The 14,841-nt window shown below is 32.4% G+C and overlaps 1 protein-coding gene across 4 annotated transcripts in view; it reads left to right on the top strand.

The window, feature by feature from the left end:
• TRPC4 (transient receptor potential cation channel subfamily C member 4) overlaps nt 1-14,841 on the top strand; it is a 251,004-nt gene that overhangs the window by 46,637 nt on the left and 189,526 nt on the right. The window contains exon 2 of one of the 4 annotated variants that reach the window (XM_074304860.1): nt 411-500. The exons of the other annotated variants lie outside the window; for them this stretch is intronic. The gene's annotated coding sequence lies outside the window, so the exon portion shown is untranslated. The remainder of the gene's footprint in view (nt 1-410; nt 501-14,841) is intronic. 4 annotated transcript variants of the gene reach the window in all.

A 14,841-nucleotide genomic window follows, 5' to 3' on the forward strand; every position in this document is an offset into this window, starting at 1 on the left:
ACAGACTCACAGAATTTTAGAAACTCAAAATTCTAAAATCATATACTCTGTAAGTCTCAGATGCATACTTACAGATTCTTAGAATCCAATTCAATTTTGCCTTTATTAAAACCAACTGAGTGGAAGGCACCATACCCAGTACAAAAAAAAAAAAATCTAGAAGGTAGAAATTTAGAGCTTACCTCATCCAGGTTCCTTGTTTTACAAATCAGAAAACAGAGGCTCAAGTTGATAAGGTGAAAGATTTGATTAAAGTCATAGTGAATTAAAGGCAGGGTTAGGACCACATCTCAGGCTTCCTGATTCCCAGTCCTGGATTCTTTGTATTATACCAGATTAGTTCTGTCTCTTTCTCTTCGTAAGGATCAGCTAAAACCAATCCTCCCATAAAATACTGGTCTGTCTTACAGAGACTGAGCTTCATTTGGGGGAGATTCTGAAATGGATATGGAGGGCACAATAAAGAAGAAGAAAGTTCAGAAGGAGAGCTTGTGATATCAGTAAGTAAAATGAGTGAGATAAAGAGGTAGGTGAATAAGTATATGTAATAGGAAATAAAAACAAAAGCCAGGATAGATAAAATACATTAAGTGCCAGCTTAACAGACAAATTTTAAGAAACTCAGGGTTAATCCTGAAACTCCATCTTTATCTACTTCTCTGTCATCCTAATCTATGTTACAACCTGGGAAAGGTAAAATGTCCATTGTTTGTTTTTATTTGTTTTTATTTTATTTTTTATTTATTTATTTTTTTCTGAGGCTGGGGTTAAGTGACTTGCCCAGGGTCACACAGCAAGGAAGTGTTAAGTGTCTGAGACCAGATTAGAACTCCGGTCCTCCTGAATTCAAGGCTGGTGCTCTATCCACTGCACCACCTAGTTGCCCCAATTTCCATTGTTTGAAAAGTACTTTAGCCTTCTGGCCGGGGCCCCAGTTCTACAATAATACAAGCACATTTAGATAAAGGGAATATCTAAGAACATCAAAAATAGTGAGAAAGTTAACTTTTAACTTTAGCTAGCATTTTTTTATATCCTAACAACTCTCCAAGTGACTCAGGGCAAGATTTTTTGCCTTTATTTTAAAGATGAGGAAATAGAATCACAGAATGGTTAATGATGTTTCCAAAGTCATAGTATTTGAGATCATGATCTCTCAAGGGGCCTTAGAAACCATGTAGTCTATCTAATTTGCTGATTTTACAGATGGGATAACAAGCATAAGGTGATGACACTTGATCTAGATTATAGAGGTGCAGTAACCATCAGAGGTCAAATTTGGACCATGATTCTTTGACTTTACATCCAATGCTCTTTGTACCCTGGTAGTAAGGGAGAGTGTCAGAATTTGATCTAAGGCCCTTTGATTTCAAATCCAGGGATCTTTCTATTGCACAAAGATCACAAGGATAAAATGTGTCAGAAAATCATAGGACCCTAGGATATCAAATAGGAAAGGTTCATTGGAGATTTCTTATCCAACTACCTTTAACCAAGGTCTATGTCAAAGCTGGGGGAGTTACAGATTTTATGTATAGTAAATGACAGAGTCTCAGTATAACTTCAGACTCCTCTGTGTTTCTTTTCTGAGCATGTCCCCCAGGTCATCCTGGAAATCTAATAATAGATATCAAAATGTAGTGTCACCTTTAAACTAATATAAAAATGAGAGAGATGTTGTGACTGCTATACACCTTTCCACTTTGCCCAATCTTAGCCAGGCTTATACTTATATGCATGTCCACATCTGGTAACCTGTTGCCAACAAGTTCCATGAGTCAGAAACAAGGCTAGTATAGGCACTGTAGAATGCCCTGGACTCAACCCCTACATTTGGCCAATGATTTTCTCTTTTCCTTTATTGATCATTTACATCTTATATTTTGTAAGATTGACCAAGTAAGACAATGAAACTGTTGTAGATATCTTGCTTAATTCTCATTAAGTCCCCCCACACAAGGATCAGTGCTGGCTTTCTGGGTGTTGATTTTTTATTGTTGTTTTAACATGCTTCAGTTGTCTTCATTCAGCATCAGTCCTTTCTCTAGAGGTAGATAGTATGCTTTTTCATTAGTCCTTTGGAAATCTCTTGGATCATTGTATTTCTGAGAATAGCTAAATCATTCACAATTTTTTTACCAAACAATATTACTATGTACAGCATTCTTCTGGTTCTGTTTATTGTATATCAGTTCTTATAAATCTTCTTAGGTTTTTAATTTCTCATACCATAATAAATATTCTATTACAATTATACCCCACAGCTTGTTTAGCCATTCCACAATTGATGAAAATCCCTTTGTTTTCTAAAATTTTAGTCAACACAAAAATAACTGCTATAAATAGTTTTATACAAATAAATCCTTTTCCATTTTTTGGGGGGGGGTTATCTTTGGGTTACACATCTAGCAGTAGAAGAATATGCAGAGTTTTATAGCCTGATAAGGATAATTCCAAACTGCTGTTCAGAATGGTTGGATAAACAATTTGTTGATGAACACCAACAGTATATTAGCGTCTCAGTTTTCCACAATTCAACATTTCCTTTTATGGCATCATAGTCACTCTGATAGTTGTGAAATGGTACATAAGAGTTGTTTTAATTTGAATTTCTGTGATCAATAGTGATATACATAGATAGATAGATAGATGCAGAGAGAGAGAGAGACAGAGAGAAAGAGAGAGATTTGATTTCTTTGTTTGAAAAACTGCCTGTTCATATCCTTTTATCATTTATCATTTGGGGAATGACTTGTATTTTTATAAATCCAATGAAGTTCTCTATATATTTGAAAAATTAGAACTTTTCAGAGATACTTGTTACAAAAAATTTTCCCCAGTTTTCTTTGTTATAAATTTGGTTTTTGGGGGCAGCTAGATGGTGCAGTGGATAGAGGACCTGAGTTCAAATCTGGTCTCAGACACTTAACACTTCTTAGCTGTGTGATCCTGGGCAAGTCACTTAACCCCAGCCTCAGAAAAAGGAAAAAAAAAAATTTGGTTTTCTTTGTGTAAAATATTTTTAGCTAATCAAAATCATTTTACCTTTGGTTATGCTCTCTATATCTTCTTTGATCCTAAAATCTATCCTTAATTGTAAATGTGATAAAGTATTATATGCTCTCTTAATTTGCATATGATTTCATCCTTTATGTATAAATCATATGTCCATTTTGAGTTTATCTTGGTATACAATGCGAGATATTGGTCTATACCTAATTTCTGATATATTGTTTTTCTAGTTTTCTCAGCAGTATTTTTCAAAAAATGAGTTTTTGTTCCAAAAGTTTGGATCTTTCTGTTTATCATATATTATATTACTATGCTCATTTACTATTTTTATTTTTATTTATTTTTATTACTATTATTTAGATAATTTGTACCTAATTTATTTCAATGATCCACCACTGCATTTCTCAGCAAGTATCAGATTGTTTTGATACTTACATGATAATACAGTTTGAGATCTGGTAGGGCTAGACCACTTTTACATTTTTTTTTATTGATTCTCTTAATATCTTTGATCTTTGTTCTTTCAGGTGAATGTTATATATTTTTTTTTACTCTACAAGATAATTCTTTAATAGTTTTATTAGTATGGAAGTAAATAAATTAGATAACTTAGGGAGTGATATTTTTATTATATTGTAGTGATATAGGCATGAGCAATTAATATTTTTTCAATTGTTTAAATCTGATATGATTTGGTTAAAAAGTGTTTAGAATTTTGTTCATATAATTCCTAGATTTGTTTTGGCAGGTAGACTCCTAGGTACTTTATATTGTCTACAATTATTTTAAATGGAACTTCTTTTATCTTATGGCTGAACTTTGTTGATAATATATAGAAGTTATGACAATTTATATGGATTTATTTTGCATTTTGAAACTTTCCTAAAGTTAATTTCAAGTAGTTTTTTTTAAGGATTTTCTAAATATAACATCATATTTGCAAAGTGATAGTTTTGTTTTCTCGTTGCTTATTCTAATTCATTTAATTTCTTTTTCTTTTCTTATTGCTAAAGCTAAAACTGCTAGTACAATATTAAATAACAGGGGCAGCTAGGTGGCGCAGTGGATAGAGAACCAGCCTTGAATTCATGAGGACCCAAGTTCAAATCTGGTCTCAGACACTTAACACTTCCTAGCTGTGTGACTCTGGGCAAGTCACTTAACCCCAGCCTCAGGGGAAAAAACAAAACAAAACAAAACAAAAATACCAAACCAAAACAACAACAACAACAACAACAAAAACAATATTAAATAACAGAAATGATCATGGGCTTTCCTCCAATTGTACTGGGAATGTTTCTTACTTATCCCTATTACAGAGAATGCTTGCTGATTGTGTTAGAAAAATATTACTTATATCATATCAAGGTAAACTCTGTTTATTCCTATGTTTTCTAATGTTTTTAATAAGAGTAGTTGCTATATTTTGTCAAAGGCTTTTGCTGTATTCATTGCAAAAATCATATGATTTATTTTGGTTTTGTTGTTGATATGACCAATTATGTGGATAGCCTTCTTAATATTAAACTAACCTTACATTCTTTGTCTAAAGCCTTAGTCATAATGATGATTCTTACATATATTGCTGTAATCTCCGTGTTAATATTTAAAATATATATTTACTATTGATATTACTTCATTGCTATTTGCACCTTTCAGTAAGATACAGTTTCTTTATCTCTTTTAGTTTTTATTTTATTTCTTTGCTTTTGCTTTGTCTGAAATCATGATTGCTACCTCTCCTTTTTTTCATCAGCTATTCCAGTCCCTTGTTTTTACCTTCTGTGTATCTCTCTGCTTCAAATGTGTTTCTTGGAAACAACATATTGTGGGATTCTGGTATTTAATCTATTCTAATATCTGCTTCTGTTTTATGGGTAAATTCATCTCATTAACATGTCTAGTTATGATAACTGTGTATTTTCTTCCATGTTGTTTTTTCCACATTATCTCTCTCTCTTACACCCCACATTTTCTCTCCTCACAAATGTTTTACTTATCATGATCTTCCCCAATATGCCCTCCCTTTTATTAATCCTACTTCTCTTTTCTATTATTCTTATCCCTTTTTACTTCTTTTTGGGAAAAATAGATTTTATATGCAAATAAGTATGTGTGTTATTCCCTCTTTGAGCCAATTTTGATGATAGTAAGATTTAAGTTTTGCTCACCCCAATCTTTCCTTCCAGTATAATAGCTTTTTAATGCATCCATTATAAGGGATAATTTCTCTATTCAGTGTAGCCCCTCCTTTTTTTCTGTACAGTATTCTTTCTAATCTTTTCATTTTGTCCTTGACTTTTAGGGGTATATTGTCCCATCAAATTCCCCTTATATTCATGTCCTCTGTCTATATGCATCCCTGTGTTCCTGTAGTAATATAGTTATTAGTAATAAATATTATCTTGCCACAAAGAAATATAAACAGTTGAACCAGTTGAATCTTTGAATATCATGTGTTTTCTTTTTTGTGTCTTTTTTTTAGCTCATCTTTTAATTATAAATGTTTGAAAAATCTCCTGTTTTGTTAAAGACCCATTTTTCTCTCCTGAAAGATGATATTCATTTTTTCTGAGTAGGTGATTTTTTTCCTAGCTCCTTTGCCTTCTGGTATATTCAAAATCTGCAGTTCTTTAATATAGAAGCTGCTGAAGCCTGTGTAATCTTGACTGTAGCTCCACAATATTTGAATTGATTCTTTAGCTACTTGCAAAACTTTCTCCTAGATCTGTGAGCTGAAATTTGGCTATGATATTTCTTAGAGCTGTCATTTTCAGATCTCTTTCAGGACATGATTGATGGATCCTTTCAATTTTTATTTTGCCCTTTGATTCAAATATGTTGGGGAAAGATGTTTTCTAGGCCTTTTAAAAAAATCATGGCTTTTAGGTAATCCAATAATTCTTATATTATCTCTCCAGGATGTATTCTCTAGGTCAGTAATTTTTTTTTCCAATGACATTTTTCACATTTTCTTTTTAAATTATTTTAAATTTTAATTTTATTGTATCTTGATGTCTCATTATCATTATTTTCCTCTTGTTCAGTTCTAATTTTAAGTAATATTTTTTCTGTGAGTTTTTGTACTTCTTTTTTCCATTTGATCAATTCTATTTTAAGGGATTATTTTCCTAAGTAAAGTTTTATATAACTTTTTCCATTCCATTGACTTGTTTTTCCCCATCATTCTTTTGCATTACTTTCATCTCCCAATTTTTCTTCTGCTTCTCTAATTTGCTTTTTTTTTTAATAGTTTTTATTTACCAGATATGTGCATGGGTAATTTTACAACACTAACAATTGCCAAACCTTTTGTTCTAATTTTTCCCCTGCTCCCCCCCGCCAAGATAGCAGGTTGACCAATACATGTTAAATGTGTTAAAGTATAAATTAAATACAATATATCAATATATGTATACATGTCTAAACAGTTGTTTTTCTTTAAAAAAAAAAAAGAGTCAGACTTTGAAATAGTGTACAATTAGCCTGTGAAGGAAATCAAAAATACAGGCAGACAAAAATAGAGAGATTGGGAATTCTATGTAGTGCTTCATAGTCATCTCCCAGAGTTCTTTTGCTGGGTGTAGCTGGCTCAGTTCATTATTGCTCTGTTGGAACTGATTTGGTTCATCTCATTGTTGAAAATGGCCACATCCATCAGAATTGATCATCATATAGTTATGTAGTTGAAGTATACAATGATCTCCTCATCCTACTCACTTCAATCAGCATCAGTTCATGTAAGTCTCTCTAGGCCTTTCTGAAATCATCCTGTTGGTCATTTCTTACAGAACAATAATATTCCATAATATTCATATACCACAATTTATTCAGCCATTCTCCAATTGGTGGGCATCCACTTAGTTTCCAGTTTCTGGCCACTACAAAGAGAGCTGCCACAAACATTCTTGCACATACAAGTCCCTTTCCCTTCTTTAAGATCTCTTTGGGATATAAGCCCAGGAGTAACATTGCTGGGTCAAAGGGTATGCACAGTTTGACCACTTTTTGAGCATAGTTCGAAATTGCTCTTCAGAATGGCTGGATGTATTCACAATTCCACCAACAATGTATCAGTGTCCCTGTTTTCCCACATCCCCTCCAACATTCCACATTATCTTTCCCTGTCATACTAGCCAATCTGACAGGTGTGTAGTGCTATCTCAGAATTGTCTTAATTTGCATTTCTCTGATTAATAATGATTTGGAACATCTTTTCATATGACTAGAAATAGTTTCAATTTCTTCATCTGAGAATCATCTGTTCATATCTTTTGACCATTTATCAATTGGAGAATAGCTTGATTTCTTATAAATTAGAGTCAATTCTCTATATATTTTGGAAATGAGGCCTTCATTGGAACCTTTGACTATAAAAATGTTTTCCCAGTTTATTGTTTCCCTTCTATTCCTATCTGCATTAGTTTTGTTTGTACTAAAAACTTTGATATAATCAAAGTTTTCTACTTAGTGATCAATAATGATCTCTAGTTCTTTTTTGGACATAAATTCATTCCTCTTCCACAGGTCTGAGAGGTAAACTATCCTATGTTCCTCTAATTTATTTATAATCTCATTCTTTATGCCTAGGTCATGAACCCATTTTGACCTGATTTTGGTGAACGGTGTTAAGTGTAGGTCAATGCCTAGTTTCTGCCATATTAATTTCCAATTTTTCCAGCAATTTTTGTTAAACATTGATTTCTTATCCCCAAAGCTGGGATCCTTGGATTTGTCAAACACTAGATTATTAAAGTTATTGATTATTTTGTTCTTTGAGCCTAACCTCCTTCACTGATCAACTAGTCTATTTCTTAGCCACTACCAAATGGTTTTGGTATCTGCTGCTTTATGATATAATTTTAGATCTGGTACAGCTAGGCTACCTTAATTTGATTTTTTTTTTTCATTAATTCCCTTGAAATTCTTGATCTTTTGTTTTTCCATTTGAACTTTGTTGTTATTTTTTCTAGGTCATTTTGGGAGTCTGATGGGTATAAATAATAAATATAAATAAATAAATGAATAAATAAATAAATAGATAGATAGATAAATAAATAAATAAATAAATGAATAAATAAATAAATAAATAGATTAGTTTAGGTAATATTGTCATCTTTATTATATTTGCTCGCCCTATCCAAGAGCATTTAATATTTTTTCCAATTGGTTAGACCAGATGTAATTTGTGTGGAAAGTGTTTTGTAGTTTTGCTCATATAAGTTTCTGATTTTCCCTTGGAAGATAGATTCCTAAATATTTTATACTAGCAGTAGTTACTTTAAATGGAATTTCTCTTTGTAACTCTTAACTGTTGGATTTTGTTAGTGACATATAAGAATGCTGATGATTTATGTGGGTTTATTTTTTATCCTGCAACTTTGCTAAAGGTGAGGATTATTTCTAATAGCTTTTTAGTAGAATTTTTTGGTTCTCTATCTACTTTTTTTTTAATCCTATTAAAGCTTTCCCAGGAATTCTTTTTGGGCCTGAGACCAAATTACCTTTTATTTGGAGGCTTCACTTGTATTCATTTTGAGATGATAGTCCTCTCTTAAATTTGTGCTTTGTTCGCCAGCTCTACCATAATAACTTTCTATAGGCAAGTTTGTTCTCCCTCCCTTCCCCCCCCTCTCCCACTCCCTTTCCCTCTCCCTCCCCCTCCCCCCCCCCCCTCTCTCTCTCTCTCTCTCTCTCTCTCTCTCTCTCTCACACACACACACACACACACACACACACTCTTTTGGTTTTTTGCCTATTTCTTTTGCCTTTTTGTGACTTGCATTTTTATTTTAAAATTGGGCTCTGGGCCTTCATTTTCACAAGTGTTTGGTGCTGGAGTTCTAGGTCTTACTGCTGGCTTTCACTGGGCTTCAGGGCTTACCTTCTTGTATTCTCTTGAAAGTGAGCTCCCCTTCTGGCTTGTACCTCAGTTTAGCTTGTGTCTGTACCAGGGGTGGGGCCATGCTGCTGGGTTGTTATGGAAACAGGGTCTCTCTGCTCCAGTAATTTTGTTGTGTGTTCTGCCTAGAGAGAGAATTGAGTTGCTATGGATAACAGTCTTTCTGCAGGTAGGGTCCCAGGTCCTGCTGTTGGCCAGCTACAACTGTGGGGCTTCACTACTGTTGAATGATGGAATCAAGACCTTCCTAATAGCTTCTACTCTGGATGGGGTCACTGAAGGAGACCTTGATGGACTCCCTTGCCAAAGGGACTGCTGAGCTTGCAAAAGAGCAGAGTCTGATTGGTGGATTGCTCCAGACTTGGAGATCTCCTGCAGGCCCTCCTGCTGTGCAATAGCAGCCAGCCTCACAGCAGGGGAGGAGTGAACTCAATGGCCTTCAAGGGCCCTTCTAGTACTACTAATAAAATTATGCTCTCCTAGGTGTAGTAATTAATTAGAAACATTAATATTGAAACATATGAAAAATGTAAGTAGCTGTTTATTGCTATGTAGTTACAAAACTAGAATTCAGTGTTTTATAATTATATTTTTTATTAAATATCAGAGAAGATATATAGTGGATTTTATTATATATTTAATTTGTCATAATATATACATATGCATATATTTGTATATATACAGATCACACACACACACACCTATATATATATATATATATATATTTATATTTATTCAATCAATCAATAAACATGTATTAAGTTCTTAATATGTGCCAGGCACTGTATTATGCACTGGAGATTCAAAAGGAGACAAAAAACAGGATCTGTCTTCAAGGAACTTACAATATAATGGGAGAGACAACATGCAAACGAATATATACAAAGAGCAAACTATATACTGGATGAATAGGAAATAATTAGCAGTGAGAAGATTCTGAAATTGAAGTGCTAGGAAAAACTTCCTGTAGAAGGTGGGATTTTAGTTGGTACCAAAAGGAAGATAGGGAGGTTGGAGTGGATGAAGGAGAACATTCTAGAGGTGCTCAATAGCTAGAGAATGCTCAGAGCAAAGGGATAGACTATCTTATTAATGGGAAACCAAGAAATCAGTGTCACTGGAATGAAGAGAATATTTTGAGGAATAAGGTTTCAGAATACTATAAATGTAGGAATAAGCTAGTTTATGAAAGTCCTTAAGTGTCAAACAGCATTTTGCATTTGCTCCTGGAGGGGATGTTGAAATATTGATAATTTATTTCATTAATATCATGTTTTATCCCTTTTTGAATTTTTATTCCTTTCTGAATTCTTATGATTATGTACTCTGTGTATGTTATTTTAGGTTTTCTCTTGACAAGTTTTTGTAGTAGAAAAGAACTATAAAGCTAACTTCCTGACTATTAAAGGATGCACAATAGAACCTCTTTCTAGCAATTGGAATGGAATCCTATTGAAAAAAAAAGTATGATCAAAAGAAGCCAGTGAATAGCAGGTTGACATGTATGTATCCATGCTTTAGGAAAATCATTTTAGTGACTAAATAGAGAATATATTATTGAAAGACTTGAGGCATCCATGAGCTGATTATTGCAATAATCCAGGTGTGAAGGTAATGAGAGCCTACATCAAAATGCTGGCATTATCAAAGAAAAGAAAAGAGAGTATCTATCTAACAGATGTTGCAAAGATAAAATCAACAGGCCTTGAAAACAGCTTGGACATGGAGGTTGATAAATGGTAAGGATGATGATTCTTAAATTGTGAGCCTGAGGGACTAGGAAAATGATGTTGCCCTTTACAATAAAAGGGAAGGGTATTAAGATTATGGTTTATGTAGAAGAGAAATAAGCTCTTGGGATGAAGTATAAAGACACCCAAGCTATAATTAGATTGGCTATGGGGAGTATTTGTCTTCCTTATCACGACACATAGGGTTGGTTCTATATTTACGTTTCTTTTTTTTAATATTTATGTTTCAAAGAGAGATTGGAACAATGATAGTTTTATCCCATTAGGGTATCATATTTTATCCCTTTTGAATTTTTATGACTATATACTGTAAATATATATTTAGATTGTATTTTCTTTAGACTGCTTTCTTGTAGTAGAAAAAGAATATAAAAGTTATCTTCTGATTGTTAAAGGATATTCAATAGAACCTATTTATGGCCATCAAAATGAAATCCTATTTAAAAGAAGATTATAAAGGCCAGTGAAACTATGATCTCAGATAATCTGATAAGTTAAAGAGCTGGTTGTTAAATGCTTATTAGCATACCTTTGTGAATGTATATATCATATCTATGCAAATATGTGTATATTAAACAGGTTTTGCTGTAATTTTGTTAATATATTTTACAGTAATTTCTGCCAGGACATTTGGCCTGGAATAATTTTGTAATGTTAAACCATCAGGTTAAAGCTGGCTTCTCTTATACCAGTTTCTTGATGCTTGACACAATAGTTATAGTTATGTATTTTATCCAGAGATACAATTCCATGTTCAGAATTTAGGATTCTTGTTCCTCACAGGTATATAGTAATTTACAACTCTTTTTACAAATCCTTTTGTCTTTTTTCAAGTGACTGTCTTGTATCCTCAGTTAGATAATATAATTTAACTTAATGATGTATGTCTCTATTCCTTTTGTAATACTATACCACTCAGCTTAGGACTGGCATTCAAGAAGCTTTCTGTAAATGTTCTTTATTGACTCTAACTAAGATAAAGCAGTCATACAAATACCATAAACTAAATAGATGAAGTCAAGTTAGATTTGGGAGAGTGTAGTGAAGGTTTCCTTGTTAGATATTTTGTAGTCTGTCAGTATTCTCTCCTTTTTTTTAGGGATACGGCTATATTCATTTCAAGGGGTTATAGTTATTTCATAGTACACCGATGATAATGGTTCACACTGTGAAGGCAGTCTGCTACTGTTTTTCTGTCTATACAAACAGGTGAATGATGGGAAATGATTACCACTGACATTTTGCCCAGGACAATAAAGACTGAAAGAATTGATGATGCTTCAGTCTCTTTATAGACACAAATAAAAGTTTGTGCTGCCATAATGTCTAGGGACATTTTTTTTAACATTATTTGCTGAAAATGGAAAGAAGATGAAAAGCTTGACCTGTTAAGGCCTGATCAAATAAAATATTTTGAGTGCTTGTACTTTTCTCCTCTATAAAATAATTCATGTCATGTCATGTGACTTAAACATATTTTGTCCAATTTTGTTAATTTAAAATCTTGATAATATACATGAGTAGCTTTTACTACAAAGAAGATGCTAACATTTTCTTTAGCTCTGAAAAGTCAGGAAATGATGTCTCTAACACTATTAACTTAAAATGTTGCCTAAAGCAGAAAGCTCAGATTTATATTTATATTTATCCTTGTAGCTAAGTATAAAATTTGAATTTGTCAATAAGTAGATACATTTTTGTTTCCATAAATTATCTATTGTACTTGTTTTGGTATATTTTGATACATCATATGTTGCATCTTTTTGTTTGTATTTTTAAATAATTATATTTTGAAGAAGTTTAACATGAGTTTGGTCCTTGGAAGATGAATTTTTCAGTGGCAATAATTGTGTAAGACTATCTCCTTCTGTGTAAGTTATACAAGGATCATAATTTGGTTGAGAGTACTCCTATTAACAAAATTATACTGATATATTGATAAATTGTATATCATCTATATCATATACATTATCTATTTCAGAAATCCACATACAATAATTGCTTAATGAATTAATGTTGAACTGAATATGCCATAATTTCCCAATATTTCAAAGCTAGAAGGGACTTGAAAACCCAGTCCCCTACCTGATGCCCAGTTTCTTTTACAACAACACAACCATGTATTCCTTCAGCCTATGTTTGAATAACTCCAATAATTAGAACTTATTGTTTCACAATATTCTGTTCATGGATAGCTAAAACTTTTTTTCTGAAACTTCTTTCCCAATAATTTTCACCCATTTTCTTAAATATTACCCAGAATAGGTCTAAGCATTCTTTTGCAAGACAATACTTCAAAAATTTAAAGTTAACAAACATGACCTGCTAAGTCATCTCTCTCCAAACTAAAAACCCCTAGGACTTTCAGTCATTCATCATATGAAATAATCAGAATTTTATCAGCCTACTGGTCTCCTCCAAACAGACATGTTTCAGTTTGTAATCATCTTCTTTAGAAAATCCTACCCAGGAATCCAAATTGACCTTTACTTTTCTAAATGCTTTAAGCATTTAATTTTACTGCTTATATGGTTTCTATTTTAATGAGAAAGTATAAATAATATCCTCTGATTTTTATTTTTTTATTTTCTGAGAAACTTTATTCATGTGATTTTCTTATTTGTAAGACAATTAGAAGAAATCTCCATTTCTCACTAATCCACCAAAAAGTTTATTCTTGTTTGGTTCAGCATATTCTTTGTTTTACCAGTTATGGTCACATCTTGCTAGAAAGTTTTATGCTTCCTCAAGGTACAAAGCAATAAAGTTCCTAGAGCTAAACATTGGGGTTGGAGTAACCAGGAAATTATTTAGAGTATGGAATAATTCTTCACAAGAGGCTAAGATCACAAAATATGAAGAAATCATTAGAGCCCTTCATTCCTATTACCATTTAAAAAATAACAAAATCTTTTTCAATAATTTTCAGTTTCCTGGATTTGATTGCTTTGTTTGAAAATAATGTTATCTGGATTTTGAAATATTATCATAATGTATAATATAAAATAAATTTGATATTTAGGTCAACAATAATACATATGTATATTTTGTAAGAATATTCCTTTAACTTTACATGTGACTTTTGATATATTTTTATCTAACAATTTAACTCTTTGACACCTCAACCAACTGAAACAGCCATAAAAACAGAAGTAAATCAACAATTTAAAATTTCAAAATAATCACTAAAAGTGATTATGAAATTACTGTCATAAAGTCAACACATATTTATGTCAGGGCAAAGGGGAGTCCCACTAAAGTTCTCATATAGAGTTTGAAATGGACTGAGAGCAAAATTAAGGTAATTGATTTAATAATAGTATAATAGAAACACCAATGGATTAAGAGTTAGAAGACATGGTTTCAAGACTCAGATCTGTTATTTATGAGAAAATGAAGATGAATGAACTGGCTACTTTACTGGATTGTAAGGAAAGCATATTGTAAACTGTTCAATTAGAATTTGGATGTGGCTTGATATAAAGCATATTTTAAAATGCTGCATTTATTTGCCTCCCCCATACTTTATCACTAGAAACCATGATGTCTTACTGGCATGAAACTTATAATCAATAGCACCATTAGATTTAAATACAAATGGATTTGGAGTTTTTTACTCAAGCTTCTTTTCTGCAAACTGACCACTAAATAAATTGGATAATAGAAATTGGAAGGTTTACAAAACACTTCCCTTGCATAATCTGTATTTATCCTAGGAGTATAGCTTTCCAGTAAAAGCCTAGCTATTTGAACATGGGTGTATGGGACTGGAACAAATCACAGTATGAGACAAGCATCTTATCCTTCTCCCCCAGGCACACACAGCTTTCTTTATTCAGGTAAAATAAGATAAAAATTGTACACTAAAACTAGTTTGGAGAATGTTACATAAAAGATAAGAGTGATGGGAGATGATTTATTTGGAGGAATAAATGGATAAGATATTGTAAATTCCTCTTCAGATATGGGTTATATTAGATGTATTCTAAGGGTTTTTCCTATTCTGAAATTTCTGATTCTCTGTGGTAATTATTATATCTATTTGGAGAGGGAAATGGATTTTAGAGCTGCTCATATAATTGGGTATAATGAACCTTATAAAGAACATAGGATATATATTTGGAGGAAGAACATGGATGGTTTTGATCTGTATAATTGAGCAAAATGTGGTAGTTA

This window comes from Sminthopsis crassicaudata, chromosome 3 (assembly GCF_048593235.1).
Source record: "Sminthopsis crassicaudata isolate SCR6 chromosome 3, ASM4859323v1, whole genome shotgun sequence".
Classification (NCBI taxonomy): domain Eukaryota; kingdom Metazoa; phylum Chordata; class Mammalia; order Dasyuromorphia; family Dasyuridae; genus Sminthopsis; species Sminthopsis crassicaudata.